The 15,832-nt window shown below is 45.8% G+C and overlaps 1 protein-coding gene across 1 annotated transcript in view; it reads right to left on the bottom strand.

Annotated features, from left to right (window-relative positions):
* The window catches only part of LOC146672687 (uncharacterized), a 35,096-nt gene extending 20,419 nt beyond the window's left edge, over positions 1-14,677 (bottom strand). The window contains exon 1 of the mRNA XM_085387807.1: positions 13,860-14,677. The gene's annotated coding sequence lies outside the window, so the exon portion shown is untranslated. The remainder of the gene's footprint in view (positions 1-13,859) is intronic.
* Between the last annotated feature and the right edge of the window lie 1,155 nt (positions 14,678-15,832).

The raw sequence follows: 15,832 nt of genomic DNA, 5'->3' as shown, positions 1-15,832 counted from the left end.
CTCAGCAGGCAATGAAACAGAATGTTCTTTGGAAGTGAGAGAGTCCCAGGTATGGAACGGTTGCATGTTCACAACATGATAAACACCTGCATCCACACCGGAGTCCACCCAAGTGAGCCTGTAATTAACATCACTGAGTCTCTGAGATACACACAATGGTCCCTGAAACAGTGGTGCAAGTTTAGCAGTAAAGTTAGACTGAGCATCTGACCTGGGGTGCGTCTTAACTCTCACAAGGTCACCAACACGAAACGTGGCATGTCGATGTCTCAAGTCATAGTAATGTTTTTGTCTGTCATGGCTATAGTCCAAAGCTGCTTTGGCGTGGTCGTGAGCTTCCTGCAGGGAGGCTCTCAGAGTCTCAGGGTAAGGCACACCCGGTTCATCAACACCTGCTGTAGAAGGCTGAGTGATAAGGTCAAGCGGGGTGTCTAACTCACGACCATAAAGCATCATGGCAGGAGTCATACCTGTACTGTCATGGGGGGCGGTGCGCAGAGCAAAGCAAATCTGAGGGAGAAACTTGTCCCATGATGTGTGCTTATCACCTACATAAGCGCGGATTGCAGTTTTCAGAGTCCGGTTGACGCGTTCAGTAGCATTTGTCTGAGGGTGATATGCCGTAGTGAGTCTGTGCACCGAGCCTAAGGCAGAAACAACATGTTCAAAAAGCTCACTCACAAAAGGAGACCCTCTGTCAGAAATGAGGTAAGTGGGTGTACCATGCCTAGCAAAAATGTCAGTGACGAATTTACCAGCTGCTACCTGAGATGTAGCTTCTTTGACAGCACTGGCTTCAACCCATTTAGTCAAATAGTCAACAAACACAATCAAATAAGCATTACCAGTGGGGGTGCGGGGAAGTGGCCCAACAAAATCCACACCCACATACTCCCAGGGTTTCTGGGGGACAATGGGAACCAAAAGACCGGCTGCTTTTTTCTGACTTGGCTTGGTGAGTTGGCACACTGAGCATGAAATCACATAGCGTTTCACATCAGCTGCCATTTTGGGCCAGAAAAACCTAAAACGCAGTCTAGCCAATGTCTTAGAAACACCCAAGTGACCTGCTGTGGGGTGGTCATGGTAATAGTCCAGCAAGGTGCCTCTCATGGAAGTAGGGGCAAACAGTTTCAGCTCTTTCAAAGGGTGCAAAGCACATGTGGACTTGGGTTCTCTGTGATACAAAAGAGAGTCATACACAACATACTGTAACAAGGTGGCATTGTCCGAGCTGTTCAGAGAGTCTGCTTCAATGTCTCTGAGGAGTGGACCTGTGACATGATCATCTAACTGCAGCTGTCTGAATTGTGAACGGTCAGCCAGAATGACGGGGGGCAGAGTACGAATGTCCAGGCTGCCCATAACAGCATGATCTGGTAAAAGATCAGTCGGCCTGTCACAGGTCAGAGGCAAAGGGTTGCGTGACAGTGCGTCGGGAACTTTGTTCTGTGCACCAGGTTTGTGCACTATTGTGAAATCAAAGTCCTGCAAACGAAGTGACCAGCGGGCGAGTCGGCCCGTTGGGTTTTGACGAGACATGAGCCACCTGAGACTGTTGTGGTCAGTGAAGATAGTAACATGAACACCTTCAACATATGGGCGGAAGTGTTCCAGAGCCCATATCACAGCGAGGCACTCCTTCTCTGAAGTGCAGTAGGGGAGTTCAGCTTTGTGAAGGGAGCGACTAGCAAAAGCCACAACGTACTCACGACCCTTGTCATCCTTTTGCATCAACACTGCCCCAAGACCAATGTCACATGCATTGGCGTGAATGGAAAAGGGACGGTTGAAGTCTGGAAATGACAGGATCGGGGCTGATGTGACATGATCCTTCAAAGTGTCCATGGCCCTTCGACAGCTGTCGTCCCAGAGGAAAGCATTGTCCTTTCTGGTGATGGCGTGAAGAGGTTTGGCATGGCGGGCATAATTCTGAATGAAGCGTCGATAATAGCCAGTCAAGCCAAGGAACTGACGGACGTGTTTCACTGAGGTTGGGGTATCAAACTCCTTAACCGCCTTTACTTTGCCCGGATCGGGCTTAACACCTGATGATGTGATGCGGTACCCGAGAAAGGTGAATTAATCGAGGCAGAATTAGCACTTTTTGAGCTTCAATGACAAGCCAGCAGCCTGGAGTCTGTCCAGCACCTCCTCAAGATCCACTAAGTGCTGTTCAAAGGTAGTTGAGGCGATAACAATGTCATCCAGGTAGACTGCGCACGTTTTGTAAATGAGGCCAGCAAGCACAGAGTTCATGAGTCTCTGAAAAGTTGCAGGTGCGTTGCAGAGCCCAATGGGGCACCACCCGAAAATGGAAGAGACCGCAGTGAGAGATGGCAGTTTTAGGCTTCGAGTCCTCTGCTACAGCAACCTGCCAATAGCCTCGCGCTAAGTCCAATGTCGAGACAAACTTTCCTCTTGCCAGAAAGTCCAAAGACTCATCTACACGAGGCAGGGGATAAGAGTCTTTTTGGGTAACTTGGTTGAGCCCTCGAAAGTCCACACAAAACCTTGGTTCCGTGGCCGCTCTATTTACAATGACTACAGGAGCTGCCCAAGGGCTTGTGGAAGGTTCAGTGATGTTGTCCTTCAACATTTGTTGCACTTGTTCTTGAATCACACATTTCTTAGCAGGTGACGTGCGATAGGGTGGGAGATTGACAGGTGTTGCATTGCCAGTCTCTATGGCGTGCTCAGTGAGAGCCGTTCGACCAAGTTGACCATCAAACAAGGAGCTAAACTTGCTGAGCAGATTTAGTAAAGCATCCTTGTTGTTCTCTGAGAGACTTGCTTCAGACAGTTTGGCTGTTAAGTCTGAGCGAACCAAGTCCAAAGACATCAGTGTTCCAGGTGAATGTGAGTAATCATTTTGAAGGTCCTCGTCATTGTCTGCGAGTGGGCAGGGGATGTCCTCAATGTAGACTGTTCTAGTGGGAATGTGAATAGAAACAGAAGCTCTTGCCATAAAATCCATTCCCAGAATGAAAGGAGAGGACAAATCTGGTATTATGGCAAAACGCTGGTAAAAGTTCTTGTTCATGAATCCAATATTGAGCCAAATAACACCAACAGGGATACAGGGAGCATTATTGGCGAGGTTAACTGCAGGACCATTCCACTCACTTGTGTTTCTAGGGTAAGAGTCATTTACTTGAATGAGATCTGTTCGTACAGCCGAGAGGGAAGCACCCGTGTCGAGGGTAGCATCCACAGATGAAGCATTGAAGTTCACTTTCGTTCTTAGTGGGGTATTCCAGTGGACTTGTGAAAAATTGTCTTCCAAGTGTCCAAGACTGTGTCCACCGTGTAGTGAATCGGGCGTGTGAGGCTCCGTTAGTAACTGGGGGAAGGTTGGCCTCTGTGAAATGTCCTCCCCCCCCTGTAGTTTCCCAACTGCCTGTATTGTGGCTGGGATGTGGTGCTGCTTAATTCCACCTTTTCATGGCCAGGGTCAGAGGGGCCAGGTGCTGGCAATGGCTGGACTGGGCCATGCCTAGCGGTGTTCGAGGCTCGTTGTGGCAAATGAGGTTGGGTGTTACAGTTTGGGCAGGTGCGTGTAGTGAACCCTGGCTGAGAGCATTTGAAGCAGTAAGGTTCAGGCTTATAGTTGTCTTTGCTACATAAAGCAGGCTGTGGTCTTTGTGGTCCAAGCACTGAGTGAAGCTCATGAGCGCGTAGCAGCAGATCCATTACAGAAGTGACATTAGCGCCATACAGGGCAACTCTGTATTTTTCGAGAGCATGTTTACTAATTAGGTCAATTCTGTCTTTTTCAGGTGATGGGCTCTTCAGTTTGTCAAACTCACTCAACATGTGGGCGACAAAGGTTGGGAGCGGCTCGTCCTGAGCCTGAACACGATCCAAAATTCCTCTCAGGATGCGTTCTTGGTTGTCAGGGGGCAGAAAAACTGTCTTAAACAGTTGACAGAATTGAGCCCTTAACTCCACCACTTGTTGGCTAAGGCTAGGAGTCACATTTTCAACTATCTGGCACATAGTTGAAAATGTGCCAGACGTGTGCCAGATGTGCCATGGAACGAGGTAAGTTCCATGTCTGAGTCAGAGTCGTCTGGGCAGTGTGCCATTGCGATTTCAAAAAAATTAAGCCGCTCCAGGGCACAGCACAGTTATTGATATAGCAGTAAAAGAGTCAGGTCAGACTAGAAAGACAAAACTGCAAAAATGCGTTCAAGATTAAATTTAGAAAAACCACATATAAAATTTCGCCCAACAACTGAAATTAGACTGGAGTGATCAGAACCATGTTATTACAATAGCATGTCTGCAACACTAGAGCTCAATGCAAGATTAGTTTTAAGTCGTTTTGTTATACTGAGCCGAAGACCAGCACCAACGGTTGTAGTCGGCCAAGCTATCACTTACATGTGCTACAGTCAGTCTCAGCAGAGGGAAAGGGGAATGAAAAGCCAGCAGAAATGTTCATGTCCAGGCTCTCCACAGAAGAATTAATCCTTAGAAGACGAAACCAACAACAAATAACAAATCCACGGAGTCCATTCGCGTCGCGGAGTCAGCTTCTCTCTTTTTCTTTCTCCCAAGCGGAGCAGCGGCACACCACGGTATCCAGAAATTAGTCGGGTCCCACCTGAGCTGAGGCTGCGGCCATGGCTGGAGAAAACGTCCGAGCGTCCGCAAAACTGGGGGGATTTCCGAGACAGTTCACGTGCTAGAAGAGAAGAATCCTCGGCGGGATGCAAAAATCGTCTGAAGTCCAAGGGGAAAAAGTTCGGGCGCCAGTTGTAACGTGCAGTGGAGATGAAGCCAGCCGCGGAGGTGTGCAGGTGGATAGTGAATGAGCAACAGCTTCTGACTTTCCAAAAAGTACTCATTTATTTACAATATCAAAAATAAAAGTGCTACCTCTACCACACATTACTAAAGAGCACACTAGTCCGCGTACACACGGGAGCATCCATTACAGGAGGAGTGCAAAGAAGAACAAAAAGGGGGTGACACCAGTCGTGAGACAGGAGGCGCCGCCATGTGGTGATACACTGCATTACAATAGCAACTGTTACAATATAAATATTGTTCTGAGAGGCTTTTTGTTGGTTGAGTCTGAAATTGATTGTATGTACAATTCATATCCTTATAAAAAGGCAGAAATATGGTGTTTTATTAATAAACTTACATTTGTGGATATAAAATAGCTAAAAGTATTAACAAATATTTTATAAAAAAAACATTTATCATTCTTCCTGGGGAACTTAAAGAAACAGAATAAAACATTTTCCCATCGTAAAGAAAACTCCCTTAAAATATGGACAATAACAAAACTGTTAAATTCTTCCAGAATCTCCGTGTAGAGGAACCAAAAGAGATGTGCCACAGTTTCTGGATGATCCCCACAGAAAGTTCAATTAGTATTTATGTCTCTTTTAAATGTTACCATATAGTGACTGGCTGGGTAACATTTATGAAGAATTTTATATGAGATTTCCTTCACCTTGTTCACAATTAGATATTTATGGGATCATCCAGACTGTCTTCCAGGTGATATCTGGAACATGTCGGTTCCAGTAAGATATTCTATATATGGGAGAGACATGATATCTTCTTGGAATAAACTACGTATTCTCTTATTGCTGTTACCAAGTTCCTGTGAAAAGCAGATTTTTCCCACTGCTGACTCAGCTGGATCAGGGAGAGTGACTGAGGCAGATATTGAGCTGTCAGTGTTTTTATATAACATTAAAGTCCCTGAGGGTATGGCACCAAGCACCATTGAGAATTCCCCAACACTGTTTGACAAGTTTGACGAGCATCTTGACTTTTGGTCTTTGGATATTAACAGTCCTGGGCATGTGACTTCTTGTTTAACAGAAATGTTACAGAGAGCATTTGCAGTGCAGCCTTTAATTGCTAGTAATTCACATTTTTTTAGATTTCGACATAAAGCAGATGCCTCAGAGAAATCACTAATAACACTAAGGGCTGGACGGATTTGATTTGCATTCTTCAAGAAGAGTGTGGTGTCATCAGCTAGCTGGCTGATGATGAGCTCCTTATCAGCTGTGCTGATTCCTTGTATAACAGGTCAAATCTCGGGGTGGAGTCTTAATCATTTTAATTGAGCTATTGCCATTCGTGTACAAGGTTTTGATAGCTTTACAGAAAAATGCCAAATTTTTCCAAAGAGTGGAAAATAAATTGATGTTCAATTGTATCAAAAGCCTTTTAAAAATCCAGGAAGAGAATGAAGCTATAGTCAGATACCAAATCAGAGTAATCAAGTAGATCTAAAACCAGTCTCATGTTCTTAGAAAGGTGTCTGTTTCTCATAAAGCCTGATTGTGTCTCATCGATAATTGTGTCAAAGAACTCTTTCATTCTGTTAGCAAGTACTAAAGCCATAATCTCATAGTCATCATTGAGCAGACAGATGGGTCTCCAATTATCAATAAGAAGTAAGTCTTTGTTTGGCTTTGGAATAAGTGTTATGAGACCCTGAGTAAGAGTAGGAGGGAGGATGTTATTCTCTACACTTCCTATGAAAAGCTGCAGTAAGAACGGAGCCAGGAGATTAGAAAATGATTCATAAAACTCTGCAGTTAAACCATCTGTGCCGGGAGATTTGTTGGCCTTAAGTGCAGAAATAGGATTACAAACGTCCTCCACAGTCAGAGGGCTGTCACAGTGACTTCTATCTTCCACAACAATAGTTTTTAGGTTTTTAATATTATTGAAAAACGGCGTTGAGACACATATATATATATATATATATATATATATATATATATATATATATATATATACCGACATATAGAGGAGGTGGCTGATATCCAGAAATCCTACCAGTGGCTGGACAAAGCTGGACTGAAAGACAGCACAGAGGCACTAATTATGGCAGCACAAGAACAAGCTCTGAGTACAAGATCCATAGAGGCTGGGGTCTATCACACCAGGCAAGACCCCAGGTGCAGGCTGTGTAAAGATGCCCCAGAGACAATCCAGCACATAACAGCAGGGTGCAAGATGCTAGCAGGCAAGGCATACATGGAACGCCATAACCAAGTGGCCGGCATAGTGTACAGGAACATCTGTGCCGAGTATAACCTAGAAGTCCCGAGGTCAAAATGGGAGATGCCCCCAAGGGTGGTGGAGAATGACCGAGCTAAGATCCTGTGGGACTTCCAGATACAGACGGACAAAATGGTGGTGGCTAACCAACCGGACATAGTGGTGGTAGACAAACAGAAGAAGACGGCCGTAGTGATCGATGTAGCGGTTCCGAATGACAGCAATATCAGGAAGAAGGAACACGAGAAGCTGGAGAAATACCAAGGGCTCAGAGAAGAGCTCGAGAGGATGTGGAGGGTGAAGGTAACGGTGGTCCCCGTGGTAATCGGAGCACTAGGTGCGGTGACTCCCAAGCTAGGCGAGTGGCTCCAGCAGATCCCGGGAATAACATCGGAGATCTCTGTCCAGAAGAGCGCAGTCCTGGGAACAGCTAAGATACTGCGCAGGACCCTCAAGCTCCCAGGCCTCTGGTAGAGGACCCGAGCTTGAAGGATAAACCGCCCGCAGGGGCGTGCTGGGTGTTTATATATATATATATATATATATATATATATATAGATATATATATATATATAGCAGCTGGATAGCGTAGTGGTTAAACTACACGCCTTTGGAACAGAGGATCGCAAGTTCGATTCCTGCCTGGGGCGTCTGTATCCAGTAAGGGTCCTAAGGCTAGACCCCCTATGCTAAGCAAGCCTACCGCAGACATGAGCGAGACAGATAAATATGAAGGCATGCCGGCTCGGACGTCGCCCGGATCAACAAGGTCCGCGTCAGGTGTTGAGGAACCAGGGCACCCTGACGAAAAGTGGGCTACTGGAACAAGAAGGCATCGGTGGGCAAGGGACGAAAACAGGGCGTTGTTGGAATGCTACTACGCAAGTAACCCCGGCGGAAGGGGCTACATGAATAGGATGAGGGACCTATGGATTCTTCGATACCCAACATCCACAATGACGGCGAAACAACTAGTAGCTCAGTGTTCCAACATTCGAAAGAAGGGACTGCTCTCACAGCTAGAGATTGACGAGGTACAACACAAATGCTACGGCAAGGAGGAGTCAGGACGCCAGGTCAGGGGGGAGATATCATCACCCCCACCCGAGATTGGGTACATAGCCCCAAGTGCGATAGGAGAAGGATCGTTGAGTGCGAGAGGAACTGACCTGAAAAATAGGATCATGGCCAAGCTTGAAACCTGGATCCCCCGTAGCCGGTTACCAAGATTACGTGAAGTACCCTCAGAAGGTCTGCTAGATGATGTTAATGCAGCACTACGGGCAATACCTACAACCACGATTACCGACACTAACAAGCTGATCTACAGTACGGCAGCAGTGATCAGTGAGATGCTTGGCTACAAGTTGAACAGCCACAAGGGGCAGTACCCTCCATGGAGAAGGAGGCTAGAGGGCAAGATCAAAGTAGCACGGAGGGAGGTTAGCCAACTAACAGAGTTGCAGAAAGGTGCGACAAATAAGGTGCCTAAGAAATACAGCAAGCTGTCCATACCTGAGGCCTTGGAAACTGCCAAGCAAAGACTCACAGCCTTGGCCAGCCGCTTGAGGAGGTACACCAGAGAGATAGAAGGCAGGAGAATAAACCAGCTGTTCTCCACAGAACCAGCAAAGGTGTACTCTCAGTGGCAAGGGAACAATAAGAGAACAGCACCACCAAGGCTGGAGACGGAGCAATACTGGAAGAGCATATGGGAGAAGGATGCAACCCATAACGGCAATGCTCAGTGGCTAGTGGATCTGAGGGCAGACCACAGCGACCTCCCTGAACAGGGTCCAGTAACCATCACAGTGGCAGATATCCAAGAAAGGGTCTCCAGTATGAAGAGTTGGACAGCACCAGGGCCCGACATGGTTCACGCCTACTGGCTGAAGAAGCTGACTGCACTCCACGAGCGTCTGGCAGCACAAATGAACCAGCTGCTAGTTAACGAGAGACACCCGGAATGGCTAACTGAAGGCCGGACGGTCCTGATCCCCAAGGACCCCAAGAAGGGACCGGTCCCCTCCAACTACCGACCAATAACCTGCCTCAGTACTACATGGAAGCTCCTGTCAGGCATCATATCGGCTAAGATGAACAGGCACATGGGTCAATACATGAGCGGGACACAGAAAGGAATTGGCAAGAATACCAGAGGTGCAAAACACCAGCTACTGGTAGACAGAACAATCAGCCGAGACTGCAAGACCAGACTGACCAACCTGTGCACTGCCTGGATTGATTACAAGAAGGCCTATGACTCAATGCCCCACAGCTGGATACTGGAATGCCTAGAATTGTACAAGATCAATGGGACCCTAAGAGCCTTCATCAGGAACTCAATGGGGATGTGGCGTACAACACTAGAGGCCAACTCCAAGCCCATAGCACAAGTTACCATCAAGTGCGGGATCTACCAAGGAGATGCTCTGTCCCCACTGCTGTTCTGCATAGGCCTGAACCCCCTCAGTGAGATCATTAACAAGACTGGCTACGGATACCGACTACGGAACGGAGCAGTTGTCAGCCACCTCCTGTACATGGATGACATCAAGCTGTATGCCAAGAGTGAACGAGACATCGATTCACTGATCCACACTACCAGGCTATACAGCAATGACATTGGAATGTCGTTCGGACTGGAGAAGTGTAGTCGGATGGTAACAAAGAGAGGGAAGGTAGTCAGAACTGAGGGGATTGAACTACCAGAAGGCAACATTGCAGACATAGAGGACAGTTACAAGTACCTGGGGATCCCGCAGGCAAATGGGAACCATGAAGAGGCCGCTAGAAAGGCTGCAACCACCAAGTACCTGCAGAGGGTCAGGCAAGTCCTGAGGAGTCAGCTGAATGGTAAGAACAAGATCCGGGCCATCAACACATACGCCCTGCCCGTGATCAGGTACCCTGCTGGGGTAATAGGCTGGCCCAAGGAGGAGATAGAAGCCACTGACATAAAGACAAGAAAGCTCCTGACCATGCATGGAGGGTTTCACCCCAAGTCCAGCACCCTGAGGCTGTACGCTAAGCGGAAGGAAGGGGGCCGGGGACTGGTGAGTGTCAGCACCACAGTCCAGGATGAGACAAGGAACATCCAAGAATACATTGGGAAGATGGCCCCAACTGACCGAGTGCTCAGTGAATACCTCAGGCAGCAGAAACCCAAGAAAGAGGAGGGAGACGAGGAACCATCATGGAAGGACAGGCCCCTGCACGGTATGTACCACCGGCAGATAGAGGAGGTGGCTGATATCCAGAAATCCTACCAGTGGCTGGACAAAGCTGGACTGAAAGACAGCACAGAGGCACTAATCATGGCAGCACAAGAACAAGCTCTGAGTACAAGATCCATAGAGGCTGGGGTCTATCACACCAGGCAAGACCCCAGGTGCAGGCTGTGTAAAGATGCCCCAGAGACAATCCAGCACATAACAGCAGGGTGCAAGATGCTAGCAGGCAAGGCATACATGGAACGCCATAACCATAGTGTACAGGAACATCTGTGCCGAGTATAACCTAGAAGTCCCGAGGTCAAAATGGGAGATGCCCCCAAGGGTGGTGGAGAATGACCGAGCTAAGATCCTGTGGGACTTCCAGATACAGACGGACAAAATGGTGGTGGCTAACCAACCGGACATAGTGGTGGTAGACAAACAGAGGAAGACGGCCGTAGTGATCGATGTAGCGGTTCCCAATGACAGCAATATCAGGAAGAAGGAACACGAGAAGCTGGAGAAATACCAAGGGCTCAGAGAAGAGCTCGAGAGGATGTGGAGGGTGAAGGTAACGGTGGTCCCCGTGGTAATCGGAGCACTAGGTGCGGTGACTCCCAAGCTAGGCGAGTGGCTCCAGCAGATCCCGGGAACAACATCGGAGATCTCTGTCCAGAAGAGCGCAGTCCTGGGAACAGCTAAGATACTGCGCAGGACCCTCAAGCTCCCAGGCCTCTGGTAGAGGACCCGAGCTTGAAGGATAAACCGCCCGCAGGGGCGTGCTGGGTGTTTTTTATATATTCTACTTTTCTAAATGATTGACTATTTCAATGGAGAACCTAAATGACACGGACCCGTGTTTGTTATTACATATCTCTATTTTGAATGTGACAAGTCTATCATTCCCTGTTATTCATAGGTATTAACATAGTTTTTGGCCTTTTTTCCTCTATAACAGTTAATTGACTCTTTACAGTGGCCTGCTATGGTTAATAATAACATGTTCAGTCATGAGTGAAATCAAAGCTTTTCTTCACTTTAGCATTTAACATTCCCAACAATATAATGTGATACCTTAATTAAAACACAGCTAATAAAACACAATTTTCTTAATGCAAACATCAGTGACTCAACATTAGCAACCAAAGGGTTCAGTCTGCAGCTCACACTCATGTGAAGCTACAGCCTCCCCCTTTAGTCTCTGTCATCCTTCTGCTCCTGCAACAACAAAACAAAGCAAGACAAAACCTCCACCCTTCTTCTACAGGCTGGGTGAATTGTTGTGGACGTTCACTAATCCTAAAGTCGGCACCGTTTTTGTCTCAGTATCAAGTCAGTTAAACTTTTAGTCGTCAGTCCATCACAGTCCAGTCACATGCATACATCCACACACATTCATACCAGATATTGCTGATAATGGAGTCTCACGCGCAGCCTATTCGAGCCTCCATCACCAGCAAGATGACGTCATCATTTTAAAGGAAAACAGCTCCTTGTTTTTGGACTGGATTGACTCGCTGCAATCCTTTTAGGCTCAGGACTTCTCATGTGATCAATGTCACATATAAGTGAATTTCTCCCAAGCCCATTATAATCATGGAGAAAAACACTTTGCCACTGTTTCCAGTAAGAATATTTTATAGCGCTTTAAAGTTCAACCTCTCAGGTCTGGATTAAAGAGCTGATTTGTTAAATCGGGAACTCACAAAATACCAAAATATCACCAGCGGTGGATCACACCTCTCAGATGTTCTTATCTCAGTGCACTGTAACAAAAGCACAAACAAACGCAACCAATAAAATACTAATAAAGTAACAAATACTGGGGCCCATTGCAAACATGTCCAAGCATAAAACCATCTTTCTCTCTCTTAGAGAAAGAAAACAATCCAAACCTCACTGATAAAATCAACCTAGTGTCAAGCAAAACCCAAAAATCAACCAAAACTTCACCAGAAAGTTTTCCTCCCTCCCGGGACAATATTGTGCAGGAATACAGGCATCGTAACTCCTTTTGCACTGACAAAAACATGTTGGATTGACTTGATTCAATAGTGGACACTGGTTGCACACAAAGGTTTTGCTTTGGCAGAAACTTAAACAACTGAGTTAAATCAACACAACCTTTTCATATTCAGTAAACCTGCATGTTGTGTTCATAAAACACGATTGAAACATGTTCAGATGGAGTAAGTTGAGCTCCTGGAACATTTTAATCCTTCAATTGAAATTGAATGGGTCTACAACAACTACCATCCTCCTATCTCTATCCTGGTTGCAGCAGGGCTGGGAAATAACCCTGAAGTGATAGGTTACCAGGCAGGGTACACCCTGGACAGCTCACCAGTCTATCAGATAGAAACACACAGCCGTTTACATTCATGGATAATTTAGCCCAGGACCTTCTTACTGTGGAGCAACAGCACTAACCAGCATGCCAACAATGGAGGAAATACAGGAAAGCTATGATTTCCTGTATTTGAGGCAGAATTATTTTGTTCTTGCCCTTGACAGGTTAATCCACAATAAATAGCAACAGCATGCATGTGGTGTGTGTGTCGTTGTCTGCCTCTTATAACTCCAGTGATTTTCCTGTAGTTTGAAATCTTATGCGGTGTTGACACAATAATTTGTTGTAAACCAGGAAATTCCCAACTGTGGTAGAAAGCACAGCTTAGCCTGAGCAAATGTTCAAAGAAAAGTCGTCACTTCCTGATTTCTGCTTCACTGATAAATATTGTCACACTGGGGTTTTTGCAAATGATATCAGTGAGCACTGTGTGGCAGCTGGAGTCAGACAACTGAAGCTCCCACAATCAAGACCACAAACAGCTTTCAAAGGAGATTTGAAGCTTTTCTGGCAGCAAGCTTCATGATTTATGGGACTGGAACTGGAACAGAAACTACCTGATCACCAATGGTGAGCTGGCATGGAATTATTTTTATGACATTTTATCAAAGTTATAAATAAGCATGCCCATTAACACATAGTGAGTGAGCATGTTGTCTTCCCACGCAGTGAACAGCGGATGCTAATGTTTTTGTCACTTTTTACAGAGTCAAACTCAAAGTAAGGTCAGTGCTTCCACGCTTTAAACGCTGCACGCTCACACTCTCTCCACACTCGATAGATTATCCATTGTTCATCTGCACACAGCTGCGGTTTTAGTAACGCAGTAACGCAGCGTGCTTACGGGAAAGTAACAGTAATCTAATTACCTTTTTTGCAATAGTAATCCCTCACTTTACTCGTTTCTTGAAAAAAGTAATCGGATTACTGCCCATCTCTGGTTGGAGCTGTGCACTTGTGGGTTCAACCTTGTGTACACGTTTATCTTTGCTGTGTGTACTTGTACCTCTGAGTGGAAGCTGAACTCTTGAGTTCGAGTATCGAAGCATCAGCTGTGACGTTAAAGTCCAAACAGCTCGTTCATTTGACGTGCAAATGAACGAAGGTAACGCCGTTTTCATGTGGATGTGTCACTGAGACACTTTCCACATCCACAGCTCACAAAATGGGAAAACTATAGAAGTATAACAATGAAGAAGTTACTATGTTACGGGTCCCAAGGATGAAGACCTCGATGACAAATATGTTACCTGTAAAAGCAGGTGAAGAGCAGAGTAAGGAAGACACGATGCGTCTCTGCTTTCCTCCAGAACGTGTCTGAGTCTGATTTATTTCACACAAATAAATGCTATAAAACACTAAACATGAGCTTTCAATATACTGTTCAGCTGGTTCCTCATTCACATCAATTACATTTACTTATTTCACAACATCAGTGAAATATACTCTTTTTAACTGGTTCAGTTTCTCAAGTTCACACTTCTTTCCATAACAGCTACATCCTTTTATCATATCAATAAACACATCACATTGTCTTCTGCAGTGTCTTACTGGCTAAACAGTTCTATTCAATAACAGCATTGGTAAATACATTACATTTGTTCCCTCCAGTAATTTACTGGCAAAATCACTATTTAGTGCATCATGAAACACAGCTTGTTGAATCAACCCATGAATGCCTCTGTTAGCTACACAGAGTTGCTCAGAGTGCTTGTGTTACACTAGCTAATCTACTCAGTCACTTTAACAGAACTATTAACATTCACATCTCACAGAACTGATTTGATTGGAGCATTACAACACGTTTGCACAGAGCATAGGAGCGCACTGACTCTGCTTCACGAGCGCTCCACCTAACGAGCGGGCTCGCGGTGCGGTCGCGCGGGACACTCCTCTGGTTTTCTCCCGTGTTTACATATAAATAACTTTGGCGGACCGCCTTAACTCTCCCATTCACATTAACGTGGGTAACCATGGTGACAATAAACAACATTTTCGGTGCGAGCACCGTGTACCGACCTGTAAAAGCAGGTGAAGAGCAGAGTAAGGAAGACACGATGCGTCTCTGCTTTCCTCCAGAACGTGTCTGAGGAAGCAGCGGAAGGTGGGCTCCACTTACTGCTCCCCGAAACCCCGGAGCAAGCACCAAAGTTCCGCCCTCACTGCTTTCTAACATAAAATGAATCCCTGTTACATGGATTTTCTATCCTCTTAAAGAAACTGAAAATAAATACATATAGCAATGAAAAATGTCCCGTTACATGAGTGTTTTACACAAAATAATATTAATGTGGTCATTCCCTCACAGGGGTGCCACAACTACACTGTTGTTTTGACAGAGACACAGTGTGTTTATCTAACTTGGCTGAAGCCAAAGTTCTCCAGACAAATTCAGTCTGTTTCTGCCAAGTGTGAACTCACTGGATGAGCGCCAGATACACAGAATCAAAAAGGGATAAATTAGTTTTCTTATGTCATGTTCCCGTCACAAACTGGCTCAAGGAGAGGGGAAGCAGGAGTCCACAGATGAAATGTTCCTATAAATAAAGTGGAATTTATTCAAACTTTACCAAAACTTCAACACATCAAATACAAGCAGTTCAGCAGGGAGTGGATGTGTGTTGCATGTGCCAGGTGGATGCAGAGAGAGGCCAGGGCCACGTTCAAACCTGAACACGCTGCACAGTGTTTTCTTCCATTTGTTAGGGATGAATGAAATGCTTCCTTGAAAGGATGTGTGCAGTCACCAGTGGGCGTGGAAGCATGTGCGCCCTCATTTGGTGGGTGTGCAAGAAAAGTCATCCTGTCACACAGCAATGCCTACATAAATCACACCACATGAAGGAGATTTTCCTGGCCTGGATTTTATACAAATATTCTGCAGTACATCAAAAATGAAAGAAAACCATTAGTCAACATATGAACATCACCTCTGAAGTTACAGAGCTTTGATTGGAGACACAGCTGAGCGTTTTGCATTTTGCATAATTAATTACACAATTAATTATGTAACCATAATTAAATGGTTACATCATCTTTAAAGTCCCCAGAGATCAGGAAAAGGGCCTGAGGGTGCTGTGTTTGGAGTCTGCTGGTTACAGTGTGCAGGACCTCACAGGCTGCTGCAGCGTTAGCAGAGGGCGGGACATACACAGCTATCATAATCACGTGTGTAAACTCTCGTGGTAGATAGTACGGTCTCATGCTAACCGCTAGCAGCTCA

This window comes from Rhamphochromis longiceps, linkage group LG3 (genome assembly GCF_057381845.1).
Source record: "Rhamphochromis longiceps isolate RC_006_pf linkage group LG3, R_longiceps_female_GT1.1, whole genome shotgun sequence".
In the NCBI taxonomy this organism is placed as follows: domain Eukaryota; kingdom Metazoa; phylum Chordata; class Actinopteri; order Cichliformes; family Cichlidae; genus Rhamphochromis; species Rhamphochromis longiceps.
Note: the sequence above shows the minus strand (reverse complement) of the source record. Positions and strands in the feature narration are given on the sequence as shown.